Source organism: Grampus griseus (genome assembly GCF_964374135.1).
Source record: "Grampus griseus genome assembly, chromosome: 10".
NCBI classification, from domain to species: Eukaryota; Metazoa; Chordata; class Mammalia; order Artiodactyla; family Delphinidae; genus Grampus; species Grampus griseus.
The window spans coordinates 18,846,508-18,874,397 of record NC_139004.1 but is presented as its reverse complement, the minus strand read 5'-3'; positions in this window follow the sequence as shown (position 1 = coordinate 18,874,397).

Here is a 27,890-nt window from a genome sequence, read left to right as displayed (position 1 = left end):
ATATCCTTGTAACCTGAAGACAGGATAAGTCCTAGGGGACTAGATGTAATATATGGGGAGAAACACATTTGCAAAGGCCTGCCACCAGCTGTCTTTTTGCTCATGAGCTTGGATAACAGTGGGATGATAGGGTAAGAGGAAAGGATCTCAAAGGAATGACTTAAAACCACATATCCTTAGAAGTTGAATCTAATGTTTGGGCCAGCCATTTCTTCCTTAAATCTTTACACAACAGCTTGGTAATATAGTTAAAGGAACTGGTATTGCTGCATACTCAATGCTTGTCTGGAAAGTTTTTGCAGTTTCTAATACAAACATCACTGCTTTACTTTCTTCTCCTCTTTCCTCATCATCACAGAATTTTATTCTAATTCAGTAGACTTTTATTAATTTAGACGTCACTAATTAGTAATTTCAACCATTTAGAACCACTGGGAACATAATTGAGAATCGATAAATGAGTTTAAAATATGTATGGAAACAATGGATATCATAAACCCCAGGCATTAAAGCAAACCCTCAAGTTCTTGCTCAGACTCTGTTCTCCATTTATGCTTTCTGAAAACCCAGATGGCTTAGTCATTTTCGATCAGAAGCAGACAATTTAGACACATGAAATGATAGATGTTAGAAACAAATATGAAAAGAGTAACGGCTAGTTAAGAACTGGTATCTGAATGGTGAGGGAATCAAAGAGAGGTTACAAAAAACATCAGTCACCAACAGAAGCAATTTGAGATCATTTAGTACAGGGACAAATGACTCGAAACAATGCAACACCTCTTGAGGACATGACTTTTTTTTTTTTTTTTTTTTTTTGCGGTACGCGGGCCTCTCACTGTTGTGGCCTCTCCCGTTGCGGAGCACAGGCTCCGGACGCGCAGGCTTAGCAGCCATGGCTCACGGGCCCAGCCGCTCCGCGGCATATGGGATCTTCCCAGACCGGGGCACGAACCCGCATCCCCTGCATCGGCAGGTGGACTGTCAACCACTGCGCCACCAGGGAAGCCCGAGGACATTACTTTTTAATGCACAGAATAATAACAGGTGGATCATGATGATTTCATAATGATAATTTTGAATTAAGAAAATAACAATTTTATTTCTTCTGTGTAAAACATGTTACTTATGTTTACTAGGTTCTACTTAAGAATTTAAACAATGAAATATATATATGTAATTTATTTTTTAAATTCCGTTAAAATATCACACACAGAGATAAATCTTATTTATTTGAAGACATTTTCTCATTTGAATTATTTATGCATTTGTCCTGGGTACCTAAGTTTCCCACCCAAAAAATTAGAATCAGTGAAGAAGTAATTCTTTAAGAAGTGTGGCACTATCAGCTCTCCCTTACCCTGAAGTCCCTAAATAATAAAATTTACCATATTTTATAAGATTTCAGGTTCATTTTAACCAAGACCCCTATGCTAGTGTTCGGGAAACAATCGTTTGGGTAAAATAGGACAAACACTTAGATTCTGTTCCTCTTCTTACGTTTGCCTTGTAGTCGCTCTTACCTGTCCATGGCACTGTCCTTGCCTCACAAAACTAGTAGAAATAAGTGAAGGCTGTCTCTGTCGTAGCAGGTTGAGTATGTGGGTGTGGCTACACACATGGTCCTGAGAACAATGACAGACACTGTCAGCAGCAACTTGATGGAACAATCACCTCCAGCCACAAAACACACAGCCCAGCCTCTGCTCCCCTAGGTTTCTGAGTTCTACATGGCCGACTTTGGAAACTTCCTGTGCTTTGGAAAGTTCCCCAGCCTCACCACAGCTATTAGATTTGCACCTGACTCTTTTTTTTCTTTTTCTTTTGCTGTACGCGGGCCTCTCACTGTTGTGGCCTCTCCCATTGCGGAGCACAGGCTCCAGACGCGCAGGCTCAGCGGCCATGGCTCACGGGCCCAGCCGCTCCGCGGCATGTGGGATCTTCCCGGACTGGGGCACGAACCTGTGTCCCTTGCATCGGCAGGTGGACTCTCAACCACTGCGCCACCAGGGAAGCCCTGCACCTGACTCTTTACAGCTGCTGCCATGCTCCTTGATGTTGGTGCCAACCTGAATTGCTCTATTCTGTTATCTTTTATGACCCATACTAGTATTTAGAGATTAAGTGGTTCTCAGTTACGTTAGTTCATACTTGTCTGAATGCCCATTTCATCCAATTTGTGCTTTCTTAAGGCATGGGGTGGAGGAGAAGACAGATGACTATTCATACTCACAGCGAGGGCATTTCTAACATGATAAGATAGTAATAATAGAAACAATATAAAATAAATATGAAAAATTCAATAACAAAAGGGAAACAAATGAAAATTCTACTGAGTGTTAAACAAAACATCCTAAACAGTACACAAGTCACTCTATTTCTGATACTTTTTCTTTTTTAACATCTTTATTGGAGTTTAATTGCTTTACAATGGTGTGTTAATTTCTGCTTTATAACAAAGTGAATCAGCTGTACATATACATATATCCCTATATCTCTTCCCTCTGGCATCTCTCACCCTCCCACACTCCCTATCCCACCCCGCTAAGTGGTCATAAAGCACCAAGCTGATCTCCCTGTGCTATGCGGCAACTTCCCACTAGCTATCTACCTTACGTTTGGTAGTGTATATATGTCCATGCCACTCTCTCACTTTGTCCCAGCTTACCCTTCCCCCTCCCCATATCCTCAAGTCCATTCTCTAGTAGGTCTGTGTCTTTATTCCCATCTTGCCCTAGGTTCTTCATGACCATTTTTTTTTTTTTTAGATTACATATATATGTGTTAGCATATGATATTTGTTTTTCTCTTTCTGACTTACTTCATTCACCCTGTATGACAGACTCTAGGTACATCCACCTCACTCCAAATAACTCAATTTCGTTTCTTTTTATGGATGAGTAATATTCCATTGTGTGTGTGTATATATATACACACATATATATATGCCACATCTTCTTTATCCATTCATCTGTTGATGGACACTTAGGTTGCTTCCATGTCCTGGCTATTGTAAATAGAGCTGCAATGAACACTTTGGTACATGGCTCTTTTTGAATTATGGTTTTCTCAGCGTATATGCCCAGTAGTGGGATTGCTGGGTCGTATGGTAGTTCTGTTTGTAGTTTTTTAAGGAACCTCCATACTGTTCTCCGTAGTGGCTGATTCAATTTACATTCCACCAACAGTGCAAGAGGGTTCCCTTTTCTCCACACCCTCTCCAGCATTTATTGTTTTGATGATGGCCATTCTGACCTGTGTGAGATGATATCTCAATGTAGTTTTGATTTGTATTTCTTTAATGATTAATGATGTTGAGCATTCTTTCACGTGTTTGTTGGCAATCTGTGTATCTTCTTTGGAGAAATGTCTATTTAGGTCTTCTGCTCATTTTTGGATTGGGTTGTTTGTTTTTTTGATATTGAGCTGCATGAGCTGCTTATAAGTTTTGGAGATTAATCGTTTGTCAGGTGCTTCATTTGCAAATCTTTTCTCCCATTCTGAGAGTTGTCTTTTCATCTTGTTTATGGTTTCCTTTGCTGTGCAAAAGCTTTTAAGTTTCATTAGGTCCCATTTGTTTATTTTTATTTCCATTTCTCTAGGAGGTGGGTCAGAAAGGATCTTGCTGTGTTGTATGTCATAGAGTGTTCTGCTTATGTTTTCCTCTAAGAGTTTTATAGCGTCTGGCCTTACATTTAGGTGTTTAATCCATTTTGAGTTTATTTTTGTGTATGGTGTTAGGGAGTGTTCTAATTTCATTCTTTTCCCAGCACCACTTATTGAAGAGGCTGTCTTTTCTCCATTGTATATTCTTGCCTCCTTTATCATAGATAAGATGACCATATGTGTGTGGGTTTATCTCTGGGCTTTCTAACGTGTTCCATTGATCTATATTTCTGTTTTTGTGCCAGTACCATACTGTCTTGATTACTGTAGCTTTGTGGTATAGTCTGAAGTCTGGGAGCCTGATTCCTCCTGCTCCATTGTTCTTTCTCAAGATTATTTTAGCTATTCGGGGTCTCCTGTGTTTCTATACAAATCATGAAATTTTTTTCTCCTAGTTCTGTGAAAAATGCCATTGGTAGTTTGATAGGGATTGCATTGAATCTGTATACTGCTTTTGGGTAGTATAGTCATTTTCACAGTGTTGATTCTTCCAATTCAAGAACATGGTATATCTCCCCATCTATTTGTATCATCTTTGATTTCTTTCATTAGTGTCCTATAATTTTCTGCAAACAGGTCTTTTGTCTCCTTAGGTAGGTTTATTCCTAGGTATTTTATTCGTTTTGTTGCAATGGTAAAAGGTAGTGTTTTCTTAATTTCACTTTTGGATTTTTCATCATTAGTGTATAAGAATGCAAGAGATTTCTGTGCATTAATTTTGTATCCTGCTACTTTACCAAATTCATTGATTAGCTTTAATAGTTTTCTGGTAGCATCTTTAGCATTTTCTATGTATAGTATCATGTCATCTCTGAACAGTGACTGCTTTACTTCTTCTTTTCTGATTTGGATTCCTTTTATTTCTTTTTCTTCTCTGATTGCTGTGGCTAAAACTTCCAAAACTATGTTGAATAATAATGGTGAGAGTGGGCAACCTTGTCTTGTTCCTGATCTTAGTGGAAATGGTTTCAGTTTTTCACCATTGAGGATGATGTTGACTCTGGATTTGTCATATATGGCCTTTATTATGTTGAGGTAAGTTCACTCTATGCCTACTTTCTCGAGGGTTTTTATCATCAATGGGTGTTGAATTTTTTTGAAAGCTTTCTCTGCATCTATTTAGATGATCATATGGTTTTTCTCCTTCAATTTGTTAATATGGTGTATCACATTGATTGATTTGCATATATTGAAGAATCCCTGCATTCCTCGGATAAACCCCACTTGATCATGGTGTATGATCCTTTTAATGTGCTGTTGGATTCTGTTTGCTAGTATTTTGTTGAGGATATTTGCATCTATGTTCATCTGATACTAACTCTTGTACATCCATTATCTCATTTACTATTAATACTCTTACATTCGTATGAACTATTCTTATTGTTATCATCACCCTCTTAGATGATCCAGAAGCTTTTCAAAGAGAGATTAAGCAACTTGCCCAAGGTTGTACAACTAAATTGCACAATTAGGATTATGACCTATGATCACCTAACTCCAAAATTCATACTTTCAATGTAGTGCTCTATTGCCTCCCATTTCTATATACTATATAAGTATTTAGGTTATTTATTTGCACATATATTTTCTCCTATACTAGACCATGAAGTTAGGGACTATGTAATTTCTTTTCTTATACCCTGTTTATGCTTTGCTAGGTAAGTTATTGAGAACATGCTAATTATACTTAGCTATTTGAGAGAAGATAGTGGTTAAACAGATGTGCTTTGAAATCATACATAGCAGAGTTTGAATGAAGTATCTACCATTTAATAACCCTGTGTCTTTTGGCAAGATATTTAACCTGAGACATAGTTTTCTCAACTTGATAATGGAAATAATAATGCCTACCTCATAGACTTTGCAAAATGACATACATGAAGTGGTGAGCATGATGCTTGGTATGAAATTAATGGTGCTCAGTTAGTGGTGGTTATAATTGTGCTTACAGTGCTTCAAAGTGTTATTACAAATGCATATGATATTTCTGATATTTTTTGTCACAATTTTATTAACCATCTATTTCTGACTATAAAAATAAAGCAAGTTTATTGTAGAAAAGCTTAGAAAAGATTGACAAGTGTAAAGAAAATGCAGATCACGTATAATTTCAATGCCCAGAGATAAGCAGGGAAACTTTGCTACCATTTTGATTATTTCCTTCACATACACATGGTCAGAAATCCCTATAGCTGGATTCTTACAATAGAGAAAAAAGACCTCAATATAGAACCAGGCTTAATTCTGAATACAACCTGGGCAAGTGCGAACATATAGCCAAGGAGCAGGGTGGGGATCAGTGGAAAATTACTAAGAGGAAGCATCGAATATAAAGGGGATTCTGGCTAAACTGACCTAACAGTATTCTTTGCTGAAGACCAGCCAGGGTGATCAGCCATCACCTGGGGGATGTTGGAGGATGAAGAACCTGATCAGATATTAAGGGAGATCAGATATCAAGGGTCGGGGGTTCTGGTTATACTATTTAGCAGGGTTCTTGCTAAAACTAGATTTTACAAGGAAATGGTCAGATGGAGTTAGAAGAAGGTTTAGAAGACTGACTGACTCAAGTTTGATCAAGCAAAGAATCTTTCTCAACACACACATGAACTCGCGCACACACACGTTTATAATTACAATGCATATTTATGATGGTGTTGTAAATCCAGTTTCCTATTTTGCTTTTTTCACCTATTATTATGCACGTTTGTGATAATATCATTAATTTTCAAGGATGTGATTTTTTAATCACTGGATGACAATGATTAGACTATTTTTTTTTTTTTGGTAATTTAGGTTGTTTCCAAGTTTATTTACTTGCTTATTTGTTTTTGCTATTTTTTATCAGTGAATTTGCCATCATGACCTTATGTGTACACCTTCTGCCACATCTTTGATTATTTCTTTAGGATGGAATCTTAGAAGTGTAGTTGTTAAATCAAAGGCCATGATATATGTTTAAGGCACTTGCTGCACATTTAAAATCACTTTTTGTATACCTTATACCACTTAATATTTCTACCAGTAGTGTTTAGTGGATAAAAAACTAATACTTTTGTATTCCGCACTTTACAAAGTACTTTTATAGCTATTATCAGATTTTATTCTCAAAACAATCTTTTGAAGAATGTTAGCAATATTTTTCTCCATGCTACAGATGAAAGGATTTTAAAAAGTAATAAAAATAAACCTGAAGTTTCTTATATAAAATGACAGAGACAAAACTGGAACCAAGTTTCCCAAAATTCTACAAGGGAGGCATTAAGATTTTTCATAAATCGTATTCAGTGCCTGAAGTTTGATAATAGGAAGATCTTATTTCACAGAAAACTTTAACAATGGCACCTTTGCCCTGGGTTTACTGCTAAATAACAGCAAAGGGAAGCAAGCCTGAATGGGACTTTACCATTTTTTAATACTGGTTATTCCAGAAGTAACTGAGTCTGGAGACCACTTGACTAAATTCGCAGACCAGAAGCTTACAGAACACCTTTCCAGCTTCTTTAGATATTTCTTTTAATAAAAAATGATCTTTATAGCAAATTTCTATCTCCTTACTGATATTTAGACTTTGTGCTTCACTGTAAAGACTTTACAAATACAATCTTTTAAAATACTTCCCAATTGTATGAATATTAAAATTTGCATTACTAAAGAGAACTATTTCATAATGAAAATACTAAACATACATAGTTTGTGTTATACTTTTACTAAAAATTGTTTTTGTACTTACTGAAAGAATGACTTTCCACATGATTCGATCTGCCTTCTAATATTAATAATTGATTTCAGTCTTCTCAGTGTACTCTTGAGGTAAAAGTTTTGATAGGAAGACAGTCGCAGCTAACCCTTTTATATATTGTATATTTTCTTTCCCTTTTTAAAAAAATATAAATGGGAAAGTTAATGCCACCACACCACCTAAAATAGGTTGCAGCATGGAGAATTGTTGTCTTCTTGTTTTTGATGCAGGAGAAAATTTTTCATGCTTAAGAGAAAAGATATATAGGGATCATTGGCATGATGCGAATTTGACTGGAGCATGAAGGCATCAAGATTATAGACAGCTGAACACTACACTGCCCATGTTGATAGAAAGCAAAAAAAAAAAAAAAAGGAATGTTTAAATTTATGACTACTTTTACAGAAAGCAAGTGTTTGGGTGGCATATCAAGTGGTCATGAACAGATTGCAAATGTTCGAGGATAAGAAGTTTTTCTAACAAGTCCTCATCAACTCTTGGAGAAAGGACTGGCAGGATTTGTAAAAACTGGATTCTGGTCCTGTTCTTGTCTCTACCACAGACAAATTAAGTGACCAAGGGCAAATCTCACATTTTTATGGCTTCATTTTTCTTTTTAGTAAAAGTAGGGATAGTTTTGCAAATTTATTCTCATTATAAAATTCTACAGTTAAGACAAAAGATAACTTTAAATATTTGCTAAAAACTAATATAGTTGACACAAATAGAGTAGAACCAAAAATATTTTTAAAGTTTACTTTAAGATACTATAGTTTTGAAAAAAAAATTCTAAAGAGTTTAAACAAGTGGATGTCAGTATAGGAGGAAGGAAGGAAGCGCAGCACTGTGTTTAAGGTTACAGCTTGTGGGGTCAGATAGACTTGAGTTTGCCTGCCCTTACTCGGTGCTTTGATAGCCATGTGACTTTGGAAAATGTAATTTTTCTAAGCTTTAGTAAAAAATGAAGAGAATACATTTCTCTTGGTGTTGTGAGGGATGATTGAGATATTCCGATTAGAGATTAAACCTAGTGACAATTCTTTCAGCGATCTTAATGAACATTAACTAGAATCTAAAAGGCTTCCTTCTATTATGTAGATCAAAATTAGTTCTACAAAGTGGTTACTTAATATATTTTTCAGTCAGGTATGGCCATAACAATAAAAATGCTGGCAACTGTACTTCCTTTTGATTCCTTTCAAAACATGCCTGTGTGTGTCACATCGACAGGTATCAAAAGTGTGTGTTACAGGCAGGATGTTGTCAGAGTAATTGTTATTGATGGATGGCACATAAAGCTGGGATTCATGTAACAAGAATTATTGTCTCCATACTATTCTAGGCAAGCCCAACGAGTCTAAGTACAATTGGTTGAATGACAACATTCAGAATTGCTTTCTCCCTTTGAAAAAAGAACATGATAGTATTTCAAAAGACAGCCGTCAAGTAAACAATGTTTGTCTCTCTTGAAAATATGAGGTTGACAACTATGAAGGCTAGCATCATAGTTGCATTACCAGAACAACTAAGGTTTGGTAAGAATAAGCATCAGTATTGCTTTGCTAACACGCTTTATACGTGAATGACTAAAAATGGTCTAAGTTGACTAAAATGGCCAAGGTCTGGAAGTGTTTTACCTTTCCGAAATTTTTCTATTTCTCTTTTCTTCTGGAATATACTATTTGTACAAAGGTCATAGCTCTGTGGACTGTTTTAGACAACCGTTTCCTTGTATGAAAAGCCTTTTAACATCTGCCTAACTAAAATATCATGCTCAGCCTGGCCAAGAACTCCTAAATGGGTGAGCTCCATTCCATGGAACTTTAAAATTTCACTTTTAAATTTCAAACTATGTGTGAAAATATGTTTATCTTGATATGGCATTTTTATGCATTGTCATTATCCTAACTTGTTTTAATTCTGATCCAGAAATCTTTAGAGGAACCAAACTGGTATTAATTCATTCAAACAATATATGCAAAAGTACGTGAAGTCCTGTACTTAAAAAGTTATGATCAGTGCCTCCACTGAATCTAGACCCAGCCAGGGACTCCACAATAGTGAATTGTACCCTCTTGAATCATAAATTGAGAAAAATATTTTTTGTTTCATATTCAAATATGTGCCAAATTAAAATTTTATTTTAATTTCATCTTTAAGCTCATTTATGTTTATTGGTATCTTTGTATATATAATTTTGTATTTATTTCTGTAATTATCTGGTCATATTCATGTCAGTTCGTTTTATTGCTATTTTGCAGCATTTTCTTAATTCTCTTTTATTTTTTATAAACCATGTTTTCTTTGATTTTTTCCCCAATGTTTTGGAATGTCTATTTGCTATCCTTAAAAGCCTCTTTTAGTCCACATTTTTCTCATTGTCAAGAATAAAATACATATTTTTTGAGTCTTCACTATTTAGAGCAAGAAATATCCATTCATACTGTTTTATTTTTAATCTTAAGTTTTAAAATTCAGATTATTACTCTTAAATATTTTACTTAATAAATTTTCTTTTTGAGAAATCATTTTCAATATTTTCATTTCATTTAGTCATCAAATTAAATAATTATTTTGACTTAACTTATTGTTTAACCAGCTTTTGTGCTCACTGTCCTTTCACACTCTAACTTCCCCTTCTTGAATGTAATTCTTTCCTTCGTTCCCAGATCAAAGTACATATTCAGTTTTAAAACTTTTCACCGCTGAATAATTTCTGAGTTTTGAAAATATCTTCCTTTGCCTTTATGCATTGTCTGGATATAGTTTATTAATTCCAATCCTTCCTCTGAACACTCTTTAGAATTGTTCCAACATTTGTAGACACTTTGATTTTCATTTGCTTGGTTGCTTGTAGTATTTTTTTTATATCCATGTAATTTCAAACATTTATTATCTAGGAGGTAGCTAATTATTTGGAGCAAGAATTTCTGGTCTATGATTATAGGTCTTTTCTAAGTTCAGGAAGGCACTTTCCTTTGTATGGACCCCAGCTCTCTGAATCATAAAGAGTTTTCCTACCTCTTTATAGACTCTTTCAGAAGAACTATGTGGCTACACATTGTGACCTACTTTCTATAAGTTTCTTTCTGTCCCACTCCATTTGTTTTTGGAATCATTTTATTTATTTATTATTTATTAATGTTAACAAATAAATTAATTACATATTGTTTATTAATATTGATTTTCAGTGGTATTTTAACTCTTGTTTTTACTGTGTTTTCATAAGCATTTCAGTGGGCTTTTAGGAGCTGATAGGTGGAAGTGATTTTCTAAGAAAGAAGCCTACAAATAACAAATATGAGTGGTTTGTCAAAGGGCAATCAGGATTAAACAAATGAAAATTGTTGCATCTTCTTATCTTAAGATATTACTTTTCTAATCAAAGATCCAATATTCATCATAGTTTAGAATAAGTTCAGCATAAGTAATATACTGAGCAAAATGAACAGCAGAAGGATGCAAGTGTAAATTAGTTCATCCCTCTATTCCTCCATGTACCCTAATTAAAACCACACAGGAGACCCTCCCTCTATTTACCATTCCCTGAGTCAATGCAAGTTTTCACATTCCCATCAACCCCTATTATTCCTTAAAGGTGGTATATCTCTACCAGTGACTAGTAAACTTTTAAGAGTCACTAAAAAGTTAAAAATAATTGTATTTCCTATGAATCCCAAGATGGACAATAACATTTTATTTTTGTTGTATTAAATTTTCTTAAAAGATCAAAAACTTTGAATGCAAAAACAATCACATTTTTTCTAGGTGGAAAGTAAGTAGATGAATATTCATATTATCATTAATTAGGGAGCTACTTCTTTAGGTTCACAGTAATGCCAAGAGTAATAAAAGAAATTGGTAAAACAATTAATCTCATGTAAAATAAGTCTGTACCTTTACTCCTACGGTTAGTCCTGACTCTTTTAGTGTGGATTCTCAGCCCAAAACACAGGTGTTTGTGAACGCCTCTCCTAGCTGGCCGAGTCTGAACATCAACTGTCCTCAGGCAAAATGTGGCATCTGAAATCTCTGTGCTGCTCTCCAGGCAACCAGTGGCCATTCTCTGCTGGTCCAGTTAGCATCTTATCCTGCTCGTGTGCAGCTTTGATGGTGGTCTTAGACACCAGAGGGATTTTTATGCCAATATTAATGGGTCCTTTTCTGCAGTTCTTTCCCTTTATCCTCTCCTTCAAATCTCAGCTGTCTGCAGCCCTTAACTCTGATCTATGTTTCTTCCGTTGACTGAGAATATCTCTGTTTGCCCTCAGGGAGTAAGCTGGGTGAATGAGATTTGGGAATCATCTCCTGTATGTCTCTTCTCTTAAGGATCTTAGTCCTGCTCAATGCCTGCAAACTGTTGTTTTATGTGTATTGTTCAGTTTTTATGGTTGTTTACGGAGTAGTTAAGTTCCATATCAACTATTTCTGAAAACTTTCCTTGAGTATGGACTTCTAATATTACCATAACCCTGCCCACCATTTTCATCATTATCTTATTATATTATTTTGGTTTATTTTGTCTTAGTAACCCACATCACTATCTCAAATTATCTCAATTATTTACTTGTTTGTTTGTTTCCTTATTCATTATCTGTCTTCCCCACTAGAAGCTTTATGAGCTCCATCTCCATGGATTATGAGATCTAATCTTTCTTGTTAAATGCCATAGCTCCAGCAGCTAACAGAATGTCTGGCATGTAGGACACACTAAAGAAATATTTGTTGGGCTTCCCTGGTGGTGCAGTGGTTGAGAGTCTGCCTGCCGATGCAGGGCACGCGGGTTCGTGCCCCGGTCCGGGAACATCCCACATGCCGCGGAGCGGCTGGGTCCGTGAGCCATGGCCGCTGAGCCTGCGCGTCTGGTGCCTGTGCTCTGCAACGGGAGAGGCCACAACAGTGAGAGGCCCGCGTAGCGCAAAAAAGAAAAAAAATTGTTGATTGTTCATTATTTTATTTTGACTACTAAAGTACTGTCCAAAGTTGCATAAATTTGAGTTCCAAGCTGGATAGATAGCTAACTTCAAGATCTGTCATATCCATATATTGAAGACAAAGCAAAAATACTTGTTTTTATCTCCTTTTCAATCCACATTAAAGCATAGCATTTTATACGAGGGATTAAATCTTCTTGAGATACATAAGCAGTTATATTTTTATTTCTTTTTCTTTTTTTTTTTTTTTTTGTCCGATACGCGGGCCTCTCACCTCTGTGGCCTCTCCCGTTGCGGAGCACAGGCTCGGACGCGCAGGCCCAGCGGCCATGGCCCACGGGCCCAGCCGCTCTGCGGCATGTGGGATCCTCCCGGACCGGGGCACGAACCTGTGTCCTCTGCATGGGCAGGCGGACTCTCAACCACTGCGCCACCAGGGAAGCCCCTATATTTTTATTTCTTATAAAAAATGGATTAAAGGTCATTTCCTTGCAGAGCTAGACTGTATCTATTGGGTTGGCCAAAAAGTTTGTTTGGGTCTTTCCGTAAGATCTTATGGAGAAACCCAAATGAACTTTTTGGCCAGCCCAATATTTTGCAATCGGAAGTATTTCTTTAACTTCATAACTAATGCTTTGTATTTTAGTTTTTCTTACTCCCCTCAAATTTGAGGGGACATGAAAATAGCTTTGTGAGGACCGTTTGGAAATTCAATGTCACGATTCTCCCCTGTGCTTGGTTTGTTATATCTTTGCACATGTGTAAAGATTTGTAGATGAAATACTGTACAGATAGTTTGGCTGAAAACATAAAACCTCACTGGCTGGCAGGGGAGAATAATAAATCAGTGATATTAAAATCTTCTTACAATGTACTTTTTATGTTAGAAAGATAAAAGTCAGAATAAAGACTCTTTCCATTGAGAGAACGCTCCTACATCAGTATGCAGCTAGAAATTTTAATAGAGGACATGCATCTTATGGTAAAAAGTTTTTAATAAAGAACAAAATAGCACAGATTGGTTTGTTCTGTTCTTTTTCTGGAAGAAAAAGTTCCTGGAACAGAGTCCTTATGAATAGGCTACCTGGAATTGCTGACAAAGGCTGGATAAGTGCAAATGAATGATAAGGAATATAAACCTTTTTAGAGGAGCAATTCGTTAAGTGAAGGGGGACCATGGATACTGAATGGATGATAAGGTATTGAGATATAATATTATGGGATGTAATATAATGTAATGCTTATAAATTATAGATTATGGTATGGAATGGCTGGTTTTGGTGGCATTGAAGAACCTATGAAAGAAAAAGATGGCTTAAGATCTTGAACTTCCAACTCAAGACTAAGATGGGGAAAGAAAAAGCCTTATGGTGAGCATAGAGGAAAAGGCAAATATGAATGACTGAGATCAGAAAGACATGATTTTATTTTTTCTTTTTAACTATTGCACTCAGTGTTGACAAAGATTGGGTGAGGTAAGTACCTCTGAGTGTGATTTCCTATAATATTTAAGAAAATATTTTTAATATCTACTCAGAGTATAAATTTTTCATATCCAGCAATTACGCTTGTTTCTCATATATCCTAGGGAATTAATCATGAATATGGTCAAATTTATATACAAACGTGTGTAATGCTAAAGTGTGTATAAGAGAATGATCAGAGGAAACCTTAGTGTTTAACAATAGAGGACATATTCATCAGTTCCTTGAAATGCCAGACAGGTATTAATAATGCATGTGTGTGTATATACACACATAGAAAGAAAGGAATAAACCATACATGGCTGGTGCAACTTCATTTCTGTATCTGATGATGAGGCCTTTGAATATGCTTACAGTTTTCTTCTTCCACTACCCATTTTATGTTTTCTTCACCGTCAACCAAGGACCTCAGCTAAATGGTATTCTTTTACTTAGCTGGATGACCCAGACTTCATTTCTGGAGAGTCTGAATCCTCAGGAGGTGTTCTTTTTCGGGAAAAGCAGTTGTTCTGAAACTCCATTTACTTTTACTTTTACTCCATTTACATTTACTTTTACTAAGAGGTAACTCAGAGAAGACCTTGGCTTCTATATATAGTTCTCTTGCCCAATTTCCTTGGTCACTGGGATCAATCATCCTACCAGTAATATAAAACCCCCTTTTTGTCTGTGGGTTCAGTGGCATGGGGAACCCAAATGACCAGATAGCAGCTTTAACTTTCAATTTATAGAAGCCTTCTTGCTGTTCCACAGAAGGAGCATTGCCTTGCTGGAAGAATATACAGCCAAAGCAGAAGAGTTCAAAATCCCATGGAGAGGAATAAAAAACTCTGTGAATGGGTTTTTAGGTGTAAGGATGAGAGGAACCACTTCTATTCCTTGATTCTTGGACCCATGAATTCAGCAATAGGAGAGACAGCACTCTCCTAATAATAGGAGTATTTAAAGAATAAATCAATCTATTTGGAGTATGTTGGCACATCTCTGCTCAGGATGCATGTGCCACCTGAAGCTTCTACAATATGGAGAGGTAGCCATCACTGTGTGCAGAATAATTTGAAGGGTTTTGATAGAAAGTAGGAAAGAGATTTTGATAGGAATACATAACTAAGGAGAAAGCCTTTATTTCTATGAAAGTGATTTTCCTATTCTCTTCTCTGTACATAGATACAGAAACCTCCATTTAGGTTAAACCCAGGTCTACTTCCTTTGCCTGGCTCAAGAACTAATTGATTGCACCTGTCCTAAGTTCACCATTTCTCTCCCTCTCTATCAACTATTTAATATTCTCTTTTCCTAATATGTGGACTACCATTCAGAAGTGCTGGAGTTGGATTTAATATCAACAGACCAGATAACTTTTGTGTCATAAATGAGCCCTAGGCATCTGTATAATCTCTGAGATAAAGTACTACTTTTCTCTCTAAATTCCTTCTTCCTGTTTATAAAATGACATCATATATGAGATAATGATCCTGTTTCTATTTCTACTCTGCGTAGAATTTGCCTGATCTGGTACTTCAATTTTTCTCTTGTGGTTGAACTCAATTCTGAACCTAGTTCTGATATAACCTAGCAACTGCCAGGTCTTCATCCAAATTATTGGATCCATTGCTTCATTTCTCTCCAGCTGGAGTACTGCAGTGAGTGAACAGGTTTCCCAAAAACCTGTTCATAACCTGCTTAACTTCCAACAATTCTTATAACCTGGAATTTTCCAATGCTGTCTGCATTGGCTAGATATGTAGCATTTGCCTTACCATACTTGAGTTTAGCTCATCAACAAGACACTTTACATTAGAAATGTATCTTCCGGTAGGCAGCCTGTAGGAACAGAGAGCAACTCCCAGCTCCCAGCCAGCCGGGAAACAGGGCCTTGGAGCCATAGCCACAAGAAACTGGATTCTGCCAACAACCTGAATGAGTTTAGAAGCAGGTTCTTCCCAAGAGCCTCCAGTTCCCTGACCAGGGATCAAACCTGCGCCCTTGGGACTGAAAACTCAGAATTTTAACCACTGGACCATCAGGAAATACCCCAGAATCCCCCACTTCTTACCACCTCTGCCAAGCTCGTCCAAGCCACCATCATCTCAGGTTCACCACTGAGAGAGACTGGGGGCGGCAACATTCCAAAGCAAGGGGCCCACTTAGCAACTGGATCTTAGATTCTGAGTGCTAAGAAATCTGGCAGAGATGATCTTCATCAAATGAATCAAGTAAACAAAGTTAACATCACAAGGATTGCAACAATTTGAAATTGTGCACCCCCGCAAGAGGATGCAGTAGGAAGAACACAGCATCACTTGGTGATGTTCCTGCCAAAATGCATCACTTAAGACTTGCACGAGTGGCACCTCCAGTGGAATCCTGTGCGACATAATTCATTTTCCATGTGGATAAGAATTATCAAAGCAAAAACGGCACTGGGCAGAGTTATAGAGCTGTGTGGCTAACAGGGTCCTTTTGCTCCAGCGAGATGTCAGGCTTGAGCCTCTGAGGTGGGAGAGCCGAGTTCAGGACATTGGTCCACCAGAGACCACCCAGCCCCATGTAATATCAATCAGCGAGAGCTCTCCCAGAGATCTCCACCTCAATGCTAAGACCTAACACTCACCGACCAGCAAACTGCAGTGCTGGACACCCCATGCCAAACAACCAGCAAGACAGGAACACAAGCCCACCCCTTAGGAGAGGGACTACCTAAAATCATAATAAGTTCACAGACACCCCAAAACACACCATCGGACACGGTCCTGCCCACCAAGAAGACAAGATCCAGCCTCATTCACCAGAACACAGGCACCAATCCCCTACACCAGGAAGCCTAAACAACCCACTGAACCAACCTTAGCCACTGGGGGCAGACACCAAAAACAACGGGAACTACGAACCTGCAGCCTGTGAAAAGGAGACCCCAAACACAGTAAGTTAAGCAAAATGAGAAGACAGAAACACACAACAGATGAAGGAGCAAGGTAAAACCCCACCAGAACAAAAAATGAACAGAAAATAAGCAGTCTACCTGAAAAAGAATTCAGAGTAATGATAGTAAAGATGATCCAAAAGCTTGGAAAAAGAATGGAGAAAATACAAGACACGTTTAACGAGGACCTAGAAGAACTAAAGAGCAAACAAACAATGATGAACAACACAATAATTGAAATTAAAAATTCTCTGGAAGGAATCAGTAGCAGAATAACTGAGGCAGAAGAACGGAAAAGTGACCTGGAAGATAAAATAGTGGAAATAACTACTGCAGAGCAGAATAAAGAAAAAAGAAAGAAGAGAATTGAGGACAGTCTCAGAGACCTTTGGAACATTAAATGCACCAACATTTGAATTACAGGGGTCCCAGAAGAAGAAGAGAAAAAGGAACTGAAAAAATATTTAAAGAGATTATAGTTGAAAACTACTTTAATATGGGAAAGGAAAGAGTCAGTCAAGTCAGGGAAGTTCAGAGAGTCCCATACAGGAAATATCCAAGGAGAAACACAACAAGACACATATTAATCAAACTATCAAAAATTAAATGCAAAGAAAAAATATTGAAAGCAGCAAGGGAAAAGCAACAAATAACATACAAGAGAATCCCTATAAGGTTAACAGCTGAACTTTCAGCAGAAACTCTGCAAGCCAGAGGGTGTGGCAGGACATATTTAAAGTGATGAAAGAGAGAAACCTACAACCAAGATTACTCTACCCAGAAAGGATCTTATTCAGATTCGACAGAGAAATGAAAACCTTTACAGACAAGGAAAATCTAAGAGAATTCAGCATTACCAAACCAGCTTTACAAAAAATGCTAAATGAACTTTTCTAGGCAGGAAACACAAGAAAAGACCTACAATAACAAACCCAAAAACAATTAAGAAAATGGTAATAGGAACATACATATCGATAATCACCTTAAATGTAAGTGGATTAAATGCTCCAACCAAAAGACATAGACTGGCTAAATGGATACAAAAACAAGACCAGTATATATGCTGTCTACAAGAGACCCACTTCAGACCTAGGGACACATACAGACTGAAAGTGAGGAGATGGAAAAAGATATTCCATGTAAATGGAAATCAAAAGAAAGCTGGAGTAGCAATTCTCCTATCAGACAAACAGACTTAAAAATAAAGACTCTTACAAGAGACAAAGAAGGACACTGCATAATGATCAAGGGGGTCAATCCAAGAAGAAGATATAACAATTGTAAATATTTATGCACCCAGTGTAGGAACACCTCAATACATAAGGCAAATGCTAACAGTGATAAAAGGGGAAATTGACAGTAACACAATAATAGTTGGGGACTTTTAACACCCCACTTTCACTAATGGACAGATCATCCAAAATGAAAATAAATCAGGAAACACAAGCTTTAAAAGACACATTAAACAAGATGAACTTAATGGATATTTATAGGACATTCCATCCAAAAACAACAGAATACACTGTCTTAAATGCTCATGGAACATTCTCCAGGATAGATCATATCTTGGGTGACAAATCAAGCCTTGGTAAATTTAAGGAAATTAAAAACATACCAAGTATCTTTTCCAACCACAACACTATGAAACTACATATCGATTACAGGAAAAATACTGTAAAAAATACAAATGCATGGAGGCTAAACAATACACTACTAAATAGCCAAGAGAACACTGAAGAAATCAAAGAGTAAATCAAAAAATACTAAGAAAAAAATGACAATGAAAACACGACGACCCAAAACCTATGGGATGCAGCAAAAGCAGTTCTAAGAGGGAAGTTTAAAACAATACAATACTATCTCAAGAAACAAGAAGAATCTCAAACAACCTAACCTTATACCTAAAGTAATTAGACAAAGAAGAACAGAAAAACTCCAAATTTAGCAGAAGGAAAGAAATCATAAAGATGAGATCAGAAATAAATGAAAAAGAAATGAAGGAAACGATAGCAAAGATCAATAAAACTAAAAGCTGGTTCTTTGGGAAGATAAAAAAAATTGATAAACCAGTAGCCAGACTCATCCAGGAAAAAGTGAGAAGACTCAAATCAATAGAATTAGAAATGAAAAAGGAGAAGTAACAACTGACGCTGCAGAAATATAAAGGATCTTGAGAGATTACTACAAGCAGCTATATGCCAATAAAATGGACAACCAGGAATAAATGGAAAAATTCTTAGAAAAGCATAACCTTACGAGGCTGAACCATAAAGAAATAGAAAACATAAACAGACCAATCACAAGCACTGAAGTTGAAACTGTGATTAAAAATCTTCCAACAAACAAAAACCCAGGACCAGATGGCTTCACAGGCGAATTCTGCCAAACATTTAGAGAAGAGCTAACACCTATCCTTCTCAAATTCTTCCAAAATATAGCAGAGGGAGGAACACTCCCAAACTCATGCTATGAGGGCACCATCACTCTGATACCAAAAACCAGACAAAGATGGCGCAAAAAAAGAAAACTACAGACCAATTTCACTGATGAACAGAGATGCCTAAATCCTCAAGAAAATACTAGCAAACAGAATCCAAGAGCACATTAAAAGCATCATACACAATGATCAAGTGGGGTTTATCCCAGGAATGCAAGGATTCTTCAATATACACAAATCAATCAATGTGATACACCATATTAACAAATTGAAGGAGAAAAACCATATGATCATCTCAATAGATGCAGAGAAAGCTTTTGACAAAATTCAACACCCATTTATGATAAAAACCCTCCAGAGTGTAGGCATAGAGTGAACTTACCTCAACATAATAAAGGCCATATATGACAAACCCACTGCCAACATATTTCTCAATGGTGAAATCTGAAATCATTTCCACTAATATCAGGAACAAGACAAGGTTGCCCCCTCTCACCACTATTATTGAACATAGTTTTGGAAGTTTTAGCCACAGCAATCAGAGAAGAAAAAGAAATAAAAGGAATCCAAGCCAGAAAAGAAGAAGTAAAGCTGTCACTGTTTGGAGATGATGTGATACTATAAATAGAGAATCCTAAAGAGGCTACCAGAAAACTGCTGTAGCTAATCAATGAATTTGGTAAAGTAGCAGGGTGCAAATTTAATGCACAGAAATCTCTTGCATTCGTATACACTAATGCTGAAAAATCTGAAAGAGAAAACAAGGAAACACTCCCATGTACCATTTCAACAAAAAGAATAAAATACTTAGGAATAAATCTACCTAAGGAGACAAAAGACCTGTTTGCAGAAAACTATAAGACACTGATGAAAGAAATTAAAGATGATACAAAGAGATGGAGAGATATACCATGTTCTTGGATTGGATGAATCAACATTGTGAAAACGACTCTACTACCCAAAGCAATCTACAGATTCAATGCAATCCCTATCAAACTACCACTGGCATTTTTCACAGAATTAGAACAAAAAATTTCACAATTTGTATGGAAACACAAAAGACTCCAAATAGCCAAGCAATCTTGAGAAAGAAAACAGGAGCTGGAGAAATCAGGCTCCCTGACTTCAGACTATACTAGAAAGCTACAGTAATCAAGACAGTATGGTACTGGCACAAAAACAGAAATATAAATCAATGTAACAGCATAGAAAGCCCAGAGATAAACCCACGCATATATGGTCACCTTATCTTTGATAAAGTAGGCAAGAGTATACAATGGGGAAAAGACAGCCTCTTAAATAAGTGGTGCTGGGAATACTGGACAACTACATGTTAAAGAATGAAATTAGAACACTCCCTAACACCGTACACAAAAGTAAACTCAAAATGGATTAAAGACCTAAATGTAAGGCCAGACACTATCAAACTCTTAGACGAAAACACAGGCAGAACACTCTGTGATATAAATGACAGCAAGATCTTTTTTGACCCACCTCCTAGAGAAATGGTAATAAAACCAAAAATAAATGGGAGCTAATGAAACTCAAAAGCTTTTGCACAGCAAAGGAAACCATAAACAAGACTAAAAGAAAACCCTCAGAATGGGAGAAAATATTTGTAAATGAAGCAATTGACAAAAGATTAATCTCCAAAATATACAAGTGGCTCATGCAGCTCAATACCAAAAAGCGAACAACCCGATCCTAAAATGGGCAGATGACCTAAATAGGCATTTCTCCAAAGATGTTATACAGATTGCCAACAAACACTTGAAAGGATGCTCAACATCACTAGTCATTAGAGGAATGCAAATCAAAACTACAATGAGGTATCACCTCACAGCTATCAGAATGGCCATCATCCCAAAATCTACAAACAATAAATGCTGGAGAGGGTGTGGAGAAAAGGGAACCCTCTTGCACTGTTGGTGGAAATGTAAATTGATACAGCCACTATGGGGAACTGTATGGATATTCCTTAAAAAACTAAAAAAGGAAGTACCATACGACCCAGCAATCCCACTACTCTGCATGTATGCTAAAAAAAACATAATTCAGAAAGAGTCCTGTGCCACAGTGTTCATTGCCACACTATTTATAATTAACAGGATATGGAAGCAACCTAAGTGTCCATCAACAGGTGAATGGATACAGAAGATGTGGCACATATATGCAATGGAATATTACTCAGCCACAAATAGAAATGAAATTGAGTTATTTGGAGTGAGGTGGATGGACCTAGAATGTGTCATGCAGAGTGAAGTAAGTCAGAAAGAGAAAAACAAATACCATGTGCTAACACATATATATGGAATCTAAAAAAAAAAAAAGGTTCTGGAGAACCTAGGGGCAGGATAGCAATAAAGACGCAGACGTAGAGAATGGACTTGGGGGCACTGGGAGGGGGAAGGGAAGCTGGGATGAAGTGAGAGAGTGCCATGGACATATATACACTACCAAATTTAAAATAGATAGCTTGTGGGAAGCAGCCGCATAGCACAGGGAGATCAGCTCGGTGCTTTGTGACCACATAGAGGGGTTGGATAGGGAGGATGGGAGAGAGATGCAAGAGGGAGGGGATATGGGGATATATGTATATGTATAGCTGATTCACTTTGTTATACAGCAGAAACTAACACACCATTGTAAAGCAATTATACTCCAATAAAGATGTTATTAAAAAAATAGTAATAGACCTTCCACATCCCATTTTGCTTCTCTGATCTGAGGTTTCTTCCCAAAAGCAAAACACAATTAACCAATGAAATAATTTACTTAACGTACAACTTTTTCTTCACCTAGATGTGTTTATTAAATACTTCATCTGGTTTCAAAATTAAAGAATCCTGGGATTATAATATCTTTCTAAGTCTTAATTTTTAGCTCTTAAATTTGTTCAACCATTTTATGTTCTCTTTTGCCCAAATATAGCTATGCCATATGACTTGACATAATGTCTCTTTACAACACAATCTTTGAAATATTTTCTGGCTGGTACACAGTCAGTGTTTTCCCATCATTTGTGAGATAATATATGGAGCTGCTAAAACTAATTATCTGTTAGGTGATGTCTCATATTGCCTACTTGAAAAGTGCAAAAAGATTAGCATGTTTAAATTAAGCCAGGTCTACTCATGGAAGATTAATTATTTGACTTGCCAACAAGAAGTCATTACATTATGAATGTAATGAACAAAAAATGTGCTTCTGTAAGAACGAATGATAATGAATGATACTTTGCCAAAACATCAAAATATAGTAGAAGATAGTGATGACAATATTCATAGATGTTATCCAGATACAAATTTTAAAAAAGAGTTGGTCTCAATTATTATTTAATTTTAACAATTATTAATTTTAACAATTCTGGAAAGAGCTCATATTCAGATATCATTGATATATGTAAATGATGTCAGAAGACTAAGTCTACATTGAGAGTACGCCAAACATTTGTCATCACTTTCATTAGAATACAGTACAGGCTGTGAGTTGTCATGACCCAGAAGGTGAGGTGCTTGTAACCTTTCCCAGAGCTTAAATATTCATCATGAGTTCATCCTTGTGATTGTACTTAGATATATGAAAAGATATAAGATGCATTTCTAAAGAAAATGTAACAATCTAATAGCCGTGAAAACAAATATGTCAGTAACACAGGTGAGAGTAAGGAGGAAAAAGAACATTACAACTGTATTGGAGAAAGGGATAATGAGACAAATTGCTCTTCCGTTAAACACATATAAAATTAAAGTCACTGTCTTCTTTTAGTTCAAATTCATTTTTAATTTAAATTATATTTGTTTTCTCTACCAAATTTTTAGTGCAGAAATTCTAGTAAAGTATAAAGTAGAAATTTAAAATTACCTCTATTCTCACATCTCTGAAGATGTTTTCTTTCTTTTGTTTTGTCATGTGTTACAAATAAATGATTTTATTTTAGGAAGTAGTTATATGAGCCATATTTGTCCTGAAAATTTATTTGATATTGTTATGAACATTTTGTTAGGTTACAAATATTTTTGAAAAAAAATGTCATTAGTAATGACTACATGACATTCCAACAAATTGATGTATACTTTTCTGATTGTTGAACACTTAGTTTTTCTCTAAACATTTTCTATTACAAACTGTTTTACTTTGAACATCTTTATGTGTAAATCTATCCATATTCAGGTTATTTCCCTAGGATGGATGCCCAGAAGTATAGTTATTGGACATTAAAATACTATAGCTCTTGACAAATATGAGCTTCCAGTCCAAGATCCATAGGAGATGGAAACCCAGGAACTTGAGTACTATACTTGGGGTTGTATTTTTACTGGGAATATTTACTATATGAAAAAGGCAATTGAGAGCCAGAGTTGAACAGTTTCCATTGCCTCTCAGGGATAGGGGAAGAAAAAAGCCAAGACTGAGAAATATAGCAGGGAAATAATATCTAAAATAAAGGGAAAAATATATTTGAATACAAAAATATCAAAATTATAGAACTAAAAGTAAAATAGAAATTAAAAATACAGTGGGTAAGCTTAATAGCACATTAGATACAGCTGAAGAGATTGTGCATGAAAAGGAAACTAAGTTTAAGGAAATACCTAGATTGAAATATGGAGAGATGGATGGAAAATACAGAAGGGAATATAAGACTTACTGATTCAAGCTATTTAGGGAGATCTCTGTCCATATATTAACTGACCATTAAGCTAACTGAGAAAAGACTTTAGTGACTGCACATGACAAAGAATGAATGCTTTACAGAATTCATACAGGAAAGTTACTATGCAAACAATTACCACTACCACCAATAAACCATAAACACCAACAAATGCTGTGTGGGAGGGAATTCTAATTTCCAGAGCTTCCACACTGCATTATTTAAAATGAATAGTTTACAACCGCAAAAAATGAGATATGAAAAGAAACAGGAAAGTATGGCTGATAAAAAGGTGAGGGGGAAGCAGTCAATAGAAATTTTGCCAGAAAAAGCTTAGACACTGGATTTACTAGACAAAAATTTTAAATTAGCTATTATAAATATGTTCAGAGAATTAAAGCAGACCACATATAAACAATTAAAGGAAAGTATGAGAATGATGATTCACAAATATAAAATATCAATAAAAATATAAATTAAGAAAAAAGAACCAAATAGAAATTCTGGAGTTGAGAGTACAATAACTGAAATGAAAGATTCACTATAGAATGAGAGACCATTGCTAGCAAACTTCCCTACAAGAAATACTAAAAACAGTCCTTCAGGTTAAAAATCAAGGGACACTAGACAGTAACTTGAATCCACATGAAGAATTAAAGAGTACTGGTAAAGTAATTACATAGGTAAATATAAAAGACATTATAAAGGTATTTTTGTTTGTGGCTTTTTTCTTCTCTTTTACTTAAAAAAAACCCTGCATAGAACAATTATTAAAAATCCATGTTAATGTGCTTATAGTGTATAAGATGTAATTTGTATGACAATAGCACTAGGATGGAAGAAGGAATTGCGCCATATTGGTGCAGAGTTTTTGTATACTATGGATTTAGATTGGTATTAATTCAAGCTATATTATTTTAAGATGCTAATTGAAATCTCCAAGGAAACCACTAGAAAGCAACTAAAAATTATAGAAAGAGACAGTAAGAAAATTAAAATGGTATAATAGAAAATATCAATTTAACATGAAATAAGGCAGTAATGGAGTTTGAAAGAAACAAGAACAAATAAAATATATGGTAAGAAATGAAAAAATGAGAGACATAAATCCACTTTTATTACTTCTATTCAACATTTTACGGAAGGGTTTAACCATGGAAATTAAGCAATAGAAAGAATTTAAAGGCATATAGTTTGGAAAGGAAGAAACAAAACTATAACTGTCCATACAGCGATCACATAAGCTTGTATATAGAAAACCCTAAAGAGAACACACACACACACACACACACACACACAAATAGAACTAATAAGTAAGTTCATCAAGGGTTCAGGATACAAGATCAACATACAATAATCAATTGTATTTTTATATACTAGCATAAAAATATGAAAATAAAATTAAGAAAGCAAGTACATTTACAATAACATCAAAAAGAATAAAAACAGGAACAAATTTAACTAAAGAAGTTCAAGACTTGCATGCTGAAAACTACAAAACATATTTGAAAGAAATTTAAAAACTAAATAAATGGAAAGATATACCATGCTTACGGGTTGGGTGAGTTAACAGTATTAAGATGGACATGCTTCCCAAACTGAGTTACAGATTCAGTTCATCCCTATCAAAGTTCCAGGTTTATTTAAAAAATAAATATATATTAATAGTAATGTAAAAATACAAAGGACCTAGAATAGCTAAAACGATCTTGAAAAAGAACAAAACCAGAGGGTTCACACTCCTCAATTTTAAAACTTACTACAAAGCTACAGTAATCAAAAGAGTGTGGTACTTGCATAATGATAGACATATAGATCAACGAGATAGATTCAAGAATCCAAAACTATATGTTTAAATTTATGGCCAGTTGATTTTTGACAAGAGTGCCAAGACAGTTCAATGGGAAAAAACAGTTTTTCAACAAACAATACTGGAATAACTAGATAGACACATGTAAAAGAATGATGTTGGATTGATACCTCATACTATATATAGACATTAACTGAAAATGGATCATAGACCTAAATTAAAAGGCTAAACTATAAAATTGTTAGAAAAACGTCATAGGAGTAAATAAACCTTCATTACTTTTGAGTTGGCAACGTTTTCTTTGATATGATACCAAAGCACAAGCAACAAAACAGAAATAGACAAATTTGATTTGATCAAAATTTAAAACCTTTGTGCTTTAAAGGACACTGTCAAGAAAGTGAAAAGATAATCCACGGAATGGAAGAAGATACTTGCAAATCATATATGTGATAAAGGAATGTATCTAGAATATGTAAAGTATTCTTACAACTCAACAATAAAAAGACAAATGACCCAAAGAAAAAAATGAGCAAAGGATTTGAATAGATATTTCTTCTAGAATTATATTAAAATGGCCAGTAAGTACATGAAAGGATGCTCAACGCTATGAGTCATTATAGGAATGCAAATCAAAACTACAATGAATACCTTTTCACATTCACTAGGAGAGCTAAAATAAAAAAGATAGACAGGTCATGAAGAACCTAGGGGCAAGACAGGAATAAAGACGCAGACGTACTAGAGAATGGACTTGAGGATGTGGGGAGGGGAGGGGTAAGCTGGGACAAAGTGAGAGAGTGGCGTGGACGTATATACACTACCAAATGTAAAACAGATAGCTAGTGGGAAGCAGCTGCATAGCACAGGGAGATCAGCTTGGTGCTTTGTGACCACCTAGAGGGATGGGATAGGAGGGTGGGAGGGAGGGAGACACAAGAGGGAAGAGATATGGGGACATATGTATATGTATAACTGATTCACTTTGTTATAAAGCAGAAACTAACACACCATTGTAAAGCAATTATACTCCAATAAAGATGTTTTTTTTTAAAAAAAGACAGACAATAACAAGTGTTGGTGAGAATGTGCAGAAGTTGGACCCACGTACATTAGTGGCGGGATTGTAGAACAGTGTAATCACTTTGGGAAATGGTTTGGCAGTTCCTCAAAAATGTAACATAGAGTTACCTTATGACTCAGTAATTCCTCTCTTCAGCATATACCTAAGAGAACTGAAAGGATATGTTTACACAAAAAATTGCTCACAGATACTTATAGCAGCATAATTCATAATAGTCAAAGGTGGTGACAACCCAAATGCCCGTCAGCTAAAGAACAGGTAAATAAAATGGAATAATATTTGTTGTAAAAAGGAATGAAATAGGCTGCTCTCACTTTCTGAGACGGTCTGCATTCTGCCTACGGAACGTGTTATCGCTCTGAATAAACCCGCTTTCACTTAAAAATAAAAAAGGACTGAGATACTCATAGAGGCTATAACATGAAATCTTCAACTTTGAGAACATTATGCTGAGTGAAAGAAGCTAGACACAAAGGGACATAATATGTATTATTCCATGTATTTGAAATGTCAGATTAGACAAATTCATAAAGACAGAAAAGAGATTAGTGATTTCTAGGGACTATGGAGAGGGGGAATGGGAAGTGAGTACTGATGGGTATGAGGCTTCTTTTGGGGATGATGAAATATTGCTACATTACATAGTAATGTATGATCATTGCACAATTCTATGAATATATTAAACTCCACTGAATTGTACATTTTAATTGCGTGAATTTTAAGGTATGTGAATCAAATCTCAGTAAAAGTCATAAAAATATATATGAAACAAAGATATTTTCAAATAAAAACAAACTGAAGGCATTAATTACAGTTAACAGGTAGTTATCACGTAAAAGATGATCCTAATGGAAGCATTGATGTGCAAGAAATAAAAAGCAATGAACAGTAAATTTTTTTAATGTAAATCTAAACTAAGACACAAATTTCTTTAGATAAATCAACTCTTAAATAATATATTAAACAATCAGAGTATTTTTGAGTTTAATCAGGAGGATGAAAATGATACATATGTAAATCTTATTGGTATAAAATAATAATAAAACCTTTAGGTAAATCAATTTAATAAAATAATAGTAATTTTTTGAGTTTCAGATAGAATTTATAAACTAGAAATCATGGTATGTAAGCTGGGAGGCTTAAATGTATACTTTCT